The sequence below is a fragment of the Pogona vitticeps genome, chromosome 3 (assembly GCF_051106095.1).
Source record: "Pogona vitticeps strain Pit_001003342236 chromosome 3, PviZW2.1, whole genome shotgun sequence".
NCBI classification, from domain to species: Eukaryota; Metazoa; Chordata; class Lepidosauria; order Squamata; family Agamidae; genus Pogona; species Pogona vitticeps.
In genome coordinates, this window is record NC_135785.1 from 30,755,542 (window position 1) to 30,770,185 (window position 14,644).

General features: G+C 43.0%; 2 protein-coding genes and 1 pseudogene across 9 annotated transcripts in view; 2 read left to right on the forward strand and 1 right to left on the reverse strand.

Annotated features, from left to right (window-relative positions):
• Positions 1-166: 166 nt before the first annotated feature.
• Positions 167-11,784, reverse strand: LOC144587771 (trafficking kinesin-binding protein 2-like; annotated as a pseudogene).
• Positions 11,545-14,644, forward strand: part of LOC110091205 (phospholipid scramblase 1-like) — a 19,060-nt gene continuing 15,960 nt past the window's right edge. Inside the window, exons 1-2 of one of the 8 annotated variants that reach the window (XM_072996041.2) lie at positions 11,803-12,000; positions 14,038-14,163. The gene's annotated coding sequence lies outside the window, so the exon portion shown is untranslated. Of the gene's footprint in view, positions 11,679-11,802; positions 12,001-12,454; positions 12,531-14,011; positions 14,164-14,644 lie in introns of those variants that run through there. The other 7 variants (XM_072996039.2, XM_078389135.1, XM_072996051.2 and 4 more) reach the window with 7 other exon arrangements.
• Positions 11,584-14,644, forward strand: part of LOC110091204 (phospholipid scramblase 1) — a 42,884-nt gene continuing 39,823 nt past the window's right edge. Inside the window, exon 1 of the mRNA XM_072996038.2 lies at positions 11,584-11,678. The gene's annotated coding sequence lies outside the window, so the exon portion shown is untranslated. The remainder of the gene's footprint in view (positions 11,679-14,644) is intronic.

The window sequence follows — 14,644 nt, forward strand, 5'->3', positions numbered from 1 at the left end:
AAGGGGAAGCATAAGACAAATGCAAAGGAGAATTGGATGCTGTTGAAGGAACATAAATATCTCAGAGGGCTGAAAGAAAGGTGTTTGCTTCAAGACTTTTCAGTTGCAGACTTTTTCTGAGATTAGTTTCTGAGTTCCTGAAACTTAGCTAAGCTTGTGGTACTGTTTACCACAAGGTGGTAGTTGACTCTCTTCTGTTACTGATATTCTCCAATACTAAGCTTGTATGGCGTGGTTGGAGAGCTTATAACCAACCATATTGCTTGTACTGGTGCAACATCCAGAGCACTAGGTGTAGCCTGCCTATCGGGGATGGAGAATCCTCCAAGTGCTAAAAGTAAATGTAGATTTTGTTGCCGAAAGAAATTTCCCTGGACTGAAAACTGAAGGGAATTCTTGGCAATTTAACTTATGGCAGAAAAAAATCCTGGTGCTAACTTCAGGATAGAGTTTCCCTACCTCTGAAAGGGGCTGCTGTACTTGGAAAATTGTTCATCACTTTCTTCCAAGTCAGAAAGGCTGATAAATCATCTTTATCTTGAGAGAAATGGGTGACACCTTTTTTTGACAACTGGAGGGCATGGATCAAGAATGGTGTCTATGTTAGGCTTAGCCAACTGCTGTTCATGAGGCAGAATCAAAGAGCCTTTTTAAGGCAGTGATTCCCAAACATTTTGGCCTCGTGGCCCCCTTGATTTACTGACCACTGGCCACAGCTCCCCTTATCGGAGGGGTCATCAGTGGTCTTACAGCCACCAGGGGCAGGACCCTGACACCCTTCCCAGCCATCCCATCTACTCCCCACCAAATATCCATGAGGGCCTGCCTTGTTCCAGGTCCCAAATCAGGAAACCCACATGGCCAACCAGCAAGCACCTAAACCAGGGACCATAGAGAGGGGGGGTTTCAGCAAGGAGAGGCAAACACACAGCCTTCATTTCCAACATAGATCTATGAACAGCTCCTCCAAATAGAGCAATGAAGGCTCTAGGAAGGCTCCTCTACAACCTTCATAACTCTTTTCTTTTCATGTGGTGCCCCTAGCTTGGATCATGGGCACTCCACAGAGCTGTGGCACACAGTTTGGGAACCCCTGCTTTAAGAGGTATGACAGTTTGGAGTTTGAGGAGTGGAAGCATAAAATGCTAGAGGTTTCAGAGAGGTTGGTGAGTTCTGAACTCCTTTCCAGAGAAAAGCTGCACTCTACTGGTGTTCTATAAGCACTGGATTCTTTCTCCTGCTCTGCTGGCAAATGCATCCTGGCGTCCTACTCTTCATAGTGTTGCTTTTCACTCAGGTGGTTCTGAAGATAGAAGCAAAGCCTGTTCTGAGCAATGGCCAAATCATCTTCCCAAGGAACACCAGGATGGTTCAGCTTTTGAGCCTCCCTGATTTGAGACTGATCCTTCTTTTCTTCCACACCTTTGCTGTCGATAGCAATGCTTCAAAAATTTGACACTGGAATGAGTGATGGGATAGGGCACAATGCAGAACAGCTATGTAATATTATCTTTCATTGCATCAAATGCATGGATGTGTTGATCCTTTGTGGGGAGGGGAGGACAGAGTCAGTTCTGCATCTAAACTTTATTCTTTCTGTATGGTTCCTTCAATCTGTGCTAACAAAGATTGCACAGGAAATGCTCCACATGACTCAGGACAGCAGAGAAGGGTGGCATCACTGACTTCACTGCAGTCACCTCACTTCTTGCAACTCATGCAACATATGCAGGCATTCTGCATTCCACTCCTGCAGATAATGCATAAACCCACAGATTCTCTCTCTCTCTCTCTCTCTCTCTCTCTCTCTCTCTCTCTCTCTCTCTCTCTCTCTCTCTCTCTCTCTCTCTCTCTCACACACACACACACACACACACACACACACACACACACACACACACACACACACACACACACACACACACACACACACGCACAGTCACAGAGAAACCAAAGATGTGTGTGGTAAAAGACACGTTTATCATTTTGACATAAATAAAATGACTGTATAGCAGAGAAACAGCAGATCAATAGAAAAACAGCTCACTCTGCCTGATACTTTTCACAATCCAATTCATCTCTATTTTTGGGATGTTGAGCCTTCTACCAAGCATCACTGTTTGGGTGGTGATGTGTGTGTGCTGCTCTTCATCATTGCCACATGCTGCTGGGTACTCATTTAATGAAATAAAACTAATAGACGAATAAGATGGGTGGGGAAATAAACCTAATAGAGGAACTAGATGGGCGGGGTAAAAATTCAATAATTAAATAAATAAGAGAATCTTTACTAGATGGCAAATTGATCCACTGTGCTTAACTGACAATAAGGGGTCACTACTAGAGATGGGCACCACCTGGAAAACTGGTGATTCATGATAGTTTGTGGTTCTGGCTACCCTTAAACTATCATGCCCCCCAAGAACAAACTGGTTCAAACTGTTTCATGCTGGGGGGTGAGGAACCACCTATCCCACCCTCTGCACACATTGCCTCCCTAACTTGTCCTGAAGTTGCCACCACTTCTACCAACATCTTCAGAGTCAGCAGGCCTGGCTCCTTCATAGAAGCCAGACCTGCTGCCTGTGCTCAGGTATCCACCGCTTAGCTGAGAGGCAGGCACATGTGTATAGTACTGTACTTTCAAGTTGGACCAAATTTATAGAGAACCTAATAGGGATTTCAAGGTGAGCGAAATATTTAAGAAGTGGCTTTACCAGTTTCACCATCCATAGCCAAGTGCTCTGCTGAGTCTTAGTCACTCTCTCTGCGGGATACAAGAGAGAGTCACAGGTCACAAAATCAAGACACATGGCGGTTTTGGGTCTTTCAACCTCTGAACATAAGCTAGCCTAATATTGTATTCTAAAATTAATTCTAATCTAATTCTAATAATTCTAACATTTATTTCTTTAAAATATTTTACCCCACCTTAAAAAGGACGAAAGGTAGCTTACATCATTAAAAAAAACAATTATCTGAAAGCTAAAAATAGTACATATACAAATATTTAAAAAGAAATAAACAAATATTATATTAAAAACATTAAATAAAATCAAGGCTAAAACACATTTAAAACAACTGAGTCCGTTTAAAAACTCCTTTTAGACCACCAGCCAATAAGGAAAAGCCCATCTGAAGAAAAAGGTCTTTGCCTGCTTGCTGAAGGACAGCAATGATGGAGCCAGCCAAGCTTCCCGTGGGAGATAGTTCCAGAGTCTGGGAGCAGCAACAGAGAAGGCCCTCTCCCGTGTCCCCACAAAGTGCACCTGTGAGGGTGGTGGGGATGAGAGAAAGACCTCTGCCAATGACCTTAAAGCTTGGGCAGGCTCATAGACGCGGTCTTCTAGATTGCTTGGACTCAAGCCATTTATAGGTTAAACCAGCACTTTGAATTGTGTGTGGAAAGGCACAGCAATCAGTGGAGCTGCTGTAACAGGAGTTCTATATGTTCCCTCTAACCAGCCTCAGTTAGCAATCTGGCTGAGGTATTTTGAATCCTCTGGGATTTCTGAACACTTTCCAGAGGCAGCCCTACGTAGACAGTGTTACAGTAATCCAACTGAGATGTAACTAGTGCATGTGTCACCATGCTCAGATCAGTCCTCTCAAGAAACGGGCAGCTGGTGCACTAGTGTAAACTGTGTGATGACACTCCTGGCTACCATGAAACCTGGGCACCCAGGCTCAAGAAATGAATCCAGGAACACCCCCAAGCTGTGTGCCTGTGTTTTCAGAGGGAGCGTAGCCCCATCCAGCACAGACTGCAACCCTATTCCTTGATCTTGTTTTTGACTGGCCAGGAGCACCTCTGTCTTGTCTGATTCAGTTTCAGTTTATTCGTCCTCATCAAGTTCATTACTGACACCAGACACTGATTTAGAACCAGAATGGCGTTCTTAGATTTAGATGGAAAAGACAGATAGAGTTGGGTGTCATCAACATACTGGTGAAACCAAACCCCAAAACATAAGAATAGAGAAAGAGATACAGTACAGGAAATGAATGAAAGGAATTGCTGGAAAAATGTCAGCATGAGTTTGGGAGGTTATGTGTCTCTAGAAAGTTTAGGTGCTTTGGGATATTTATTTGTGTAAAAAATCATGATATTATTTTAAAAGCAGGTGCTCATGGTCTTTCTGACAATGATCCTCCAAGGTAATTTAGAGGAAATTAAAATAATCAAAAAGAAATCAAAAACATACAATGACAGATTTTTTTGTAAAAAAAAATTAGGAACTGACTTTAAACATTATTTTAATAAAAAAAAGTTAATATGGAAGATTCTACTTAATTTTCCTTCAGGAAGGAAGATTCCACAAATCTGAAACCTTTCAGCAAGTTTTCTCTACATGAAATTAAAGGTAGTTCAGCTATGCAGACAGGCCAAAAGTTCACTATGCTACTAATCATTTTGGGTGTGTTTATAAACTGAATGTTTATCATGGTTGTCTTTCTTAAGCAGGCCTGAATTTCATCACATTTAATATTTTGTTTCTCAGAATGCTACTGATACTTGATCCTCTCTAGGAGTCTTAGAGGACTTTATAGACCTGGGGGGGGGGGTCTGAATTGCTATTATTCCAGTTAAGAGTTCATTCCAGAATAAAACCAAACAATCACCAACTATCATATCAAAGTTCATCTGAGTATTGCAGTCAAAGTCTTTTCACTGTTGCAATAATCACAGGCAACTTCAGCTTTTCTAGTTCTACAAGCTTATTTCTCAACATTGCTTCTATGTTACAAATGTGCAGAATTACTTCAGAGTTGTAAAATACAAAATAAACCGCTGCAAAAAACAAAAACCACACACCACCTATAAGCACAAATATTACATATGAAAACTGAACTTAAGTTCTAGGCAAATACTTAAGCGAGAATTCAATCCAAAATACAGGAACAAAAATATAAAAATGATTTAAAAGAATATTTCAAGTTATTTTTTTTAAAAATGTAAGAACTTATGGCCTAATGAAGCACACTTTAAAACAAAAGACAGAATACATCTCTGAAATATCAAAACTGTTAACATTAAAAAACCCTGAAAATAAAATATGCCATTAAGCCTTTTAAGCATATTTGGACCCACACAGGAAAATTATTAAATACTGTTCTCCCCAGCCAAGCCAGCCTCTGTGTTCAGCTGCTCTTTTGCATGATTCTTGTGATCCAGTGTGTGTTGCACTGCAGGGAGTTATCTTGTTATGATGAGGTGAATGCCCTGTATGTTTGTGTGTCCTATCTCCACATACTTTAACTCTTTGTTTTCACTTCTTCCATGAACTTTATCAGTAGGGTCTGCACATTCTAGGATACTGGAAGTTTAGCAAAGAAAATAATAATAATGCAAAATTCTATTGTATCTGCAGTCTTTGGGACTGACAAAAGAAAGAAAAAGACAAGGCCGTATAGTAAGGTCTGAGCACACATGTTAAATATGGAATGCTGACTGACTTGGTAGTAGTGCAATAAAATATGCTGGGAAAGAACATAGCTGACTAACTGTAACACTGAGCATTCCAGATGATGTTTTATTGCAGATTGCATGTGTTCTGTTCCTTTTTTTGAACACAGTGAGTCGAACAGAGATGTCCAGCGCTTCGTCTTGCCCGGTAACCCTTGACTCCTTTCAGCCTGTCACGCCTGATTCTGTGGCCAGAGTGCTTGACCGCTGTCAAGCCACCACCTCCTCCTTGGACCCTTGCCTGGCCTGGCTAATCAAAGCAGCCAGGCCAATAACAACAGAATGGGCCACTGCAATAATAAATGGGTCTTTCCTTGAGGGCAGGTTTCCCTCTGCCCTCAAGGAGACACTCATTAGGCCCATAAGAAAGAAACCTAATTTGAGGGCGGACAAAATTGGCAATTATAGGCCCATCGCCAATATTTCTTTCATGAGCAAAGTGGTCGAGAGGGTGGTGGCTGACCATCTTCAGGCACATCTGGATGAAACAGATGCCCTGGATCCTTTTCAGTCGGGCTTCAGGCCATGCCACGGTACAGAGACGGCATTGGTCACCCTGTACGATGACTTGTTGAGGGAGGCCGACAGCGGTAAAATATCTTTGTTGGTCCTCCTCGACATCTTGGAGGCCTTCGATACCGTCGACCACGGTATCCTCCTGGGGAGGCTCTCTGAGTTGGGTATTGGTGGCTTGGCTCTGGCCTGGTTCCGTTCCTTCTTGGAGGACTGCCCCCAGAGAGTGCAGCTTGGGGAGAGTATTTCGGCCCCATGGAGTCTCAATTGTGGGGTTCTACAGGGGTTGATCATTTCCCCAATGTTGTTTAACATCTATATGAGGCCGCTGGGTGGGGTCATCAGGGGGTGTGGAGCATCGTGTCATCAATATGCTGATGACACCGAGCTCTATATTTCCTTTTCATCAACTGCAGGTGATGCCGTCCTGTCCCTCCAGTGCTGCCTGGGGGCCGTACAGAAATGGATGCAGGAGAACGGGCGGAAGCTGAACCCGGACAAGAAGGAAGAGGGTGGGTGACCCTGTGGATGGTGGCTTGGGAAACTCCCTCATGTTTGGGGGGGATGGCCCTGGCCGCGAAGAGTGGGGTCTGCAGCCTGGGGGTACACCTAGATCCAATGCTCATCATGGAAACGCAAGTGGCATCGGTAGTCCGCACCGCCTTTTTCCACCTTTGGCGGATTGCCCGGCTGCGACCTTACCTAGACATGGGGGCGCTCACTACCTTAGTACATGCGCTCGTAATCTCTAGATTAGACTACTGTAACACGCTTTGAAGCTGATGCGGAAACTTCAAGTGGTGCAGAATGCGGTGGCCAGACTCCTTACTGGAATGAGAAAATATCAACATATCTCTCCTACTCTGGCCATGCTGCACTGGCTGCCCATCCGTTTCCGCATTGACTTCAAAGTGTTAATGCTTACATACAAAGCCCTAAACGGTTTAGGACCTTGATACTTGGTGGAACGCTTACTCCCAACTAGCTCTACCCGTGTCACCCGCGCGAGCCAGGAGGTGAGGCTGAGGAGCCTGATGCCGAGGGAGGCCCAGAAGGAAAGAACTAGAAACCGGGCCTTCTCGGCAGTGGCTCCTCGCCTCTGGAATAGCCTACCTCCGGAGATTCGCGCTGCACCCTTGCTGGGTACTTTTAAGAACCAACTAAAAACATGGATGTATAGGCAGGCCTTCCCTTCCAGTTAATTCCTGTCCTCTTTCCTTTTTTTCCTCTTTATTTGATTTATTTTGTATTTTTCCCATTGCAAAATCATTTAATTAATTAATTGTTATAAATTTTTCTTGAACTTGTCATGTTTTATGTTGTAAGCCGCCTAGAGTGGCTGAAATGACTAGATAGGCGGGGTATAAATACAATAAATAATAAATAATAATAATAATAACTATCAGTAGATTAAAAATAACAACATGTTTCATGAATTTCTCTGACAACTGATAACCCCTGAAGGGAAAGGCATTTGCAATACATGCATGTTTCCTGGTCATAATTATGAATACATACAATAAAATGAAGCAAATAGCATGTCCCTGAAAAGCTGGTGGTTGATTGTTCATTATCAGTGTATGCATATGTTTATAATCCTTGCCTCAAGGCATCTATGAAACCACCTATTGCCATGTTAAGTGTGCATACACACCCACTTTATATGAACAAGTGCATAGTGTGCTTGGGGTTTGTACTAAACTGGGCTATACCACATTATACAATGTTCACTCAGTGAAAAAAAATGGCAATCCAGACAGATACCCAAAAACAACCTTCTGCAAGACAGACTACTAGAAAGACAAAATATTATCAGTCACTTATAGGTCTTGCTGTGACCACATATATTATCAACTATCGGCAGTCTATTCCAACCAATAACACCTTCCTCTTTCAGATTCCAAGTGAGTGGGTTGTACTCACAGACATTGTACAAATCTTAAACAGCTATTGACACACAACATGGTACTGGCACAGAAAAAAAACTGCTGTAAAGCTGGATGTCAGCTGCATGCCCACATCCACCCTGGTGTCACTATTACTGGCCTCAGCAATATCTCTTGCAAAATCAGGAACTCCTTAGGCTGATTATCCACCAATGTGATCTATGCCATCTTCTGTCAACAGGGTTCTCTGCATCCCGCACAGTACAAACACAACAATCTCTGAACAAGAGTAGAAACTGAAACAAAGCTGACACCAGAAATGGTAATACCCCAAAGCCAGCTTCAGAATACCCATCAACCACAGTGACAGATAATCTCTCCCCCTTATCATAACAATTACATCCACAACAAAACACGCTGATCACCATCATCACCCTATCTCGCGAAAAGGTCAAAAGCTGTTCCCATAGCTATAAATACTCAACTATCCAACAAACAGCAACAGAGCATGGGTAGAGTTCCTACTCCAGTCCTCTGAAGATGCTGGCCACAGAGACTGGTGAAACGTCAGGAAGAACAACCTTCAGAACACAGCCAAAGAGCCAAAAAAACCCACAACAACCATCAGATCCCGGCCGTGAAAGCCTTTGAGAATCCACAGTTTCAGAATACTTCAGCTGTTCATGATCTGAAAGTGTATGTTGTATAAAAACAAATCACAAAGGGAAACTGGAGAGGGAAGCGGCTGAGATAAATTACATACACAAATTCCAAAGTGTGTCTAAAGCAGAGGTGGGATTCAGCAGGTTCGCACCTATTCTGTAGAACCGATTCCTAAATGTACTATTGGTTCGTAGAACCGTTTGCTGGCCTGAGAATGAAGGAGGAGGGGCCAGGTGACCAGCGACAAGCGGGGGGGGGAAGGGGGCACAATTAGCTGTCTGAGGTGGGGTGGGGGTGAGAGAGATAGAGCCTTGGAAAGAGCAGAGGCAATACTGGGGGAAAGGGGGGGGAAAGATTACTCCTTGAGGGGGGGGTGATTGACAAGGCATGAGGGCAGGACACAGAGGGAAAAAGTTTTGGAGTGAGACTGCTTCAGTCAAACACCCAACCGTCCTCGTTTTACAATGATTTTTTTCAAGTTAAAGGTACCACATAAGACTGTTGCTCTGCCTAGAAACAGGTTTTTTCTAAAAATCTCAGAAAATATCCAATGCATGAACCGGTGATGGTCTCACTAATCCACGCAAGCAAGGTATGCAATAGAAAAGTCACTCACACCACAAAGAGATCAAACCTCCAAGCCTCATTTATAATAACAAAGAACTTTTCCTCCTGCCCCAAAACCGCTGGGAGACCGCTGTGGAAGAAACCATCATCGGAGTCCACTGTCCTGGGCATTTATTTATTTATTTATTTATTTATTTATTTATTTATTTATTTATTTATTTATTTATTTATTTATACATTCATTTATTCATTTATTCATTTATTTATTTATTTATTTATCAATCATTAGGACATAGAACCTGTTGTTAATTTATTTGAATCCCACCATTGGTCTAAAGATTTGAATAGGTCAAAGATTCGTACCCTTTTCACTATGGATGGAGCCCTCCTGAAAAGAAAGTTATGCCAGCATAAAGGGAACAGTGTAACTCACAGCAGTTGCTGATAATTTACAAGTCCCTGCTTTGATTCCTCATTGCTCACCAATCCAGTGGAAATCCAAAAGGGAACACATTATCAGAAATTTGCTCCAGGAGTTACACCATTTCCCCCCACTTCTGTAATTGCACAGTAGGATTTTGACCAGTATTTATTAATAAACAGTTTTCTTTACAGTTTAATGCATGAAGAACATCACTGTTTCTGCCCCTCAAATCAGCATTTGATAGAAAGTGGGGAAAGGTTGCTTCCTGCTTCAGTTCACTTCAGTCACCAACCTATGCTTACTTCCCCGATAGGCAACCAATGTGGAAATCCTCAGCATGTTCCTGTAATTGACACTGTCATGCAGTATCCTGTTTGCAAACAGAACATAAAGGGTTTCTGCTCTCAGCGATCTATGGCTGCTCCGGTGATTTCCAGGTAATAGTTTTTAGACTTGTGCAATGGATGACTTAAATGCTCATTGCACATCAATGTTGAAAGAACTACCTGTGGTGCAGACTACACTGCATGTGGTTTACATCACACAAGCCTCAGAATTCAGTACTTGTTTCAGTAATTCTCCTGTCAAGTTGACATTTTAGTTTCTGTCTCTGTGTCCATATTTGCTGGATCCCTACCTCCACAATCTTTATATTAAATTCCTCAAAAATATATCCAGTTTATAAATGTGGGATATTTTGCTTCTGTACTCACATTTCAAAAAGCTAGGAAATGGCTCAGTATACTGCACAATATTGTGTCTGCGTTGCCAGCAGGAAAAAGGATGGGAAACATTACATAACAATGGGCAGCCTCAATGTTGACAACACCAATGGCAGCAGTCAAGATGGTTTATGGGGTACCCTCTTCTGTTCACTACCATTCACACTTGTTGAAAAACAGCCCTGACGATTGCTTTGCATTTTGGGTGATAAGTGGTTAACTGATGAAAAAGGGAGTCAGCTTCTGGGATTTTCCCTTGCATGCTGTTACTTTGTGAACAGGTAAAGGTGCTAGTGGACTCCTGGAAGATCTTAAAAAGCATATGGAGTTGTGTGTTAACAGCATAGTGGTGGTACCAGATCACAAAATTCTGGAAAGCCTCTTTCGGGTTTTTCATGTATATGTGAAATAGTATGGGGAATCATGGAACCCAGATATACTCCACAGGCTAATGGTGACTTTCTGCTACATCCATGCCAAATTTGGTGCTGATCCAAGGTCCAGTTTTGTAGTTATATTTTGTTTGCAGCATCCCTATTTTTTTTCATCTAGTTTATGGAATGCTTTCTGCTCCCAAGAGCACAATATATATAATAAACTAACAGCTATTTATTTCACTCCTTGTGTCTGAAGAAGTTGATTGCATTCAGTGATAGCTCAGACTGAAATTTATTTGTTTATTTAAAATATTTCTATCCTGCCTTTCTCCCCAAAAGGGCCAAATAAATCAGTGAGTCTTTAAAGTGCCACACTATTTTTATTGATTTTTTTGCTTCTGTTGTACAGTAAAAAACAACAAAAAACAAAAGTAAAGTAAAGCAAAGCTGCCCCTTGTAAAGCTCCCTGAAGTTGATTCTCGCAGCTAACGGGGATCTATTTGATTTCCGACTACCAGACTAACAAAAACTAGCCGATGTCAAATACACAAGGGAGATGGGCTTGATTCAAGCGATGCCCAGGGTGGAAACCTTCCTGCGGTCCACCATACGTCAAGCCCGGAGTCCTTAGTCCCTGAGCACGTGCAGCGTTCCCTTCCTCCCTCAAGGAGCAATCAGCTGCGACCTGGCTGACAGAGCCTTCCACCTTCCCGTTGCTCTAATTTTAGAAACCAGAGGCCCCTGCATCTGAGGCTGGGTTCCGAAAGGCCATTTCCAAGGAGGGAGCCAGCTTCGGGGCCTAAACTAGCCGTCGGGAAGCCGCCCGGGGGAGCGGCTCCCGGCTTCCCTCTCCTCTCCTCGGCTAACACGCCCTGCCTTGGCTCCCTCGGGCTTCTCCCGCTGCCTCCACACGTCCGGTGCCAGCTCGCTCTGCTCGGCGCCTTTCCTCGTCTGGTCGCAGCAGGGCGAGGGGCCGGAGAGGCTCCCGCGTCGCTCGACGGCCACCGGCGGCTGCGGAGAAGAGAAGAAGCCCCCGGAGCGCCTCCGGTCTTGCCCAAGGTACCGACTTGTTCCCCCGAGGCCAGGCGGCAGAGCGGCGAGAGCGCGGAGGGCCTCCCAGGCTGAGCGCCCGCCCAGCCCAGCCACCCCTCATTGAAATACACATTATGGCGCGTCTGGCCCCGCTTTGCTGCGATTGTTGTGAAAAAGGCGGAAGAAGCGGGCGGGGCCTTGGTCGCAGCTGGAAAACAACTCCCCGGCCGCCCTCTCTCCGCCACTTTCCTTCCGAATACATTTGCAAGAAAAGCCTCTCCTGGGAACAGAAGGCGATGTGGGCAGATTGATTGAAACATTTCGCTTTGGGGCGCCTTTCCATCCACAGGTTTTCTTACTTATTTCGATTGTTATTATGTGTCATCAAGTTGCTTCGGCTTTATAGCAAGCCTCTGAAGTAGTGACCCCGAAAAAGTCTTGCAAACTAAAACCTGAGGATTCTTTTAAGGTGTCGAGCCATCTCATAGTCTGGCGTCCTCTTTTCCTGCTGTCTTCCGCTTTTCCCAGCATTATAGCTTTTCCCATTGAGTCTTGTCACTCACGATGTGCCCAAAGTAGGATGTTTTTGTTGTCAGAGAGTCCAGTGCTAGATCAAACGCTCCCTTTAGCTGATCTAGCACCCATGTATTGGTCTTTTCTATATGCCCTCTCTCAGCGCATTTTAAATAATTTGTTCCCTGTCAGCTGTTTTCACTGTGCAACTTTGACCTCTGTATCCAGTAACTGGCAATAGGATAGACTTGACACACCCATCATCTTCAGGAGCCTTTCTGCTTCTTTTATTGCTGCCTTTCCAAAGCTCAGTCATCTTGTGATTTCTCAGCTGCAGCCTCCCTTTGGATCAGTGACTGGACCAAGGTATAGAAAGTACCTTGATTTCAATTTCTTCACTGTCAGCTTGAAAGTATCTAATGTTTCTGTAGTCATTATTTTGGTCTTCTTAATATTGAACTGTAATTCTGCTTTAGCACTTTCTTTGTTAACCTTCCTCAGCAGTAGTTTAAGAGTGCTGCTTTCTGCCAGGTATATGGTCTAATCTACATATTTGAAATTACTGATGTTTTCCCACCAATTTTTACTCTTCCTTCATATAACTTGCACTTTCCTTCTAAGTCTCAGAAAATAGCAAGAAAACCAAACAGGGATGATATTGACTGGGAGAAAATTCATTTTTATGGGCAGGAGCTGGTTCTCCTAACCCTTGTGTGGCAGATCAAAAGTGACAGGGATGTTTTCTTTCTTTTGTTGTGGGTTTGGGAAAAATCTTTGTTGGTCAAAGAGACAAGGCGAGCAATGTACATAGGTTGTTTTGAGTTGTTGGTGAAAGCATAGAGCACAGCTGTAAAGAAGATAACAATGGTTGATTTAAACCTCAAGCTTTTCCAGGCATAGGACTGGTGTATGTAAAATTAGATTTGTGATCATTCTCCTAAATCACATCTGATTACAGCTTGATAGGGTCAGACAAAACAACAGAACTAGTAGCATCATCTCATTCCCTTTCATATGAGGCCTGGACATTGTGAGGACACAGCATTCTGATGTTGAAACTGGAGAGAGTGCGGTTAAGCTATCTTTCCACATCACAGGAAGTAGTGCGCAGGACCTTTAGGTTTTATAGTTTGGATGAAACTATTTTTCCTTCTAGCTTCTTCTTTTCATTCTAGTTGAAAAACCTGCTATGGTTCCCTCATCCTTCTGGGCATGAAGAATTTCCAGATGTTATTGCATCACAACTCTCTACATGTTGTTGCACTATAGCTTTTACCATTTCTGCCCCCTGGTCATGCTGGCTGGCTGGTGCTGGTTGGAACCACCACCTACATATTTGTGTCAGGATCACATGATTCCTATGCTTTGCAGGATGGAAATGATAAGGCCTCCTTGTTTTATTTTGTTCAATCTCCAATACTGAACTTTGGCCCTTCAGATTATTTTTCACTTCCATTCCCATTGGTCCCAGTGACCAGGTTCAATTGTAAGGGTTTATGGGAATTATAGTCCAAAATGTTTGGAAAGCCAAAGATTCCCCATCTCTGAATTTCCTGATGCCATTTCTAACAATCAATATGGGTAACAATGCTTTCTTGCTTTTCTGTTTCCTCTCCATGGCTTCCCATATTTATCGTGTATCTTGCATTGTAAACCGGACAGCAGCCCTCTTTCTTCATCCTTTCTGGGTGTTTTACAGAACATCTAAAATATTAGGTATTGTGGAGATGGTTACTATCAAAAATAATATTGATGAAATACACATTGGTAAGCTTAGGAGACTGACTTCTTGTTTCTGTTACACAGACATGCTTTAAAAATGTACTTCATACTATAATCTGTTGTAGCCTCTGACATCCCTGTGATGCTTTAGGAACAGCTCTCATATTTCCTATCCAAGATGCTGGCTAGTGATTGTAGAAGTTCTTGTCCAGTCAGTCTGGATAACACCTCCTTGGAGGACGGTGGTCCGATGTGTTGACTGCTGGGAGAGTGCCACGTATCCTTTGTCTTGGAAGAGAATACACCCACAAATGTATTTGGGGCGGGGGAATATTTCACTATTGCAAAAGTAGTTGCCTCTTTATGTGTAAGGTGTGTGCATGAGAGAGAGAGAGAGAAAGTGAACATATTCTTAGACCCACACAGTAGTGAAACACATACAAATGCACTCTTAGACAACCCTATGTAAAGTTGTAGTATACTTTTAATGCAAATTAAATGTGGAAATATAAGTATTATATTTCCATAGATTTTCTGTGTCATGGGGGTTAAAGATGCAGGTTTATTATGTATTCAGGTAGACTTTTCTAAAAGGTAAGATTAGTTCTGAAGCAATTGTCAGACAAAAGGACAAATCTAAGTATTGCTTTTCTGCCATTTTCTTAGTTTCATAACTGTGCTATAGTCGTGAGAATTGTACTCCCTAGAGAAACAGAAACGTTGTTTCATAGGAAGACCAAACAGGACGGTGTGTACAT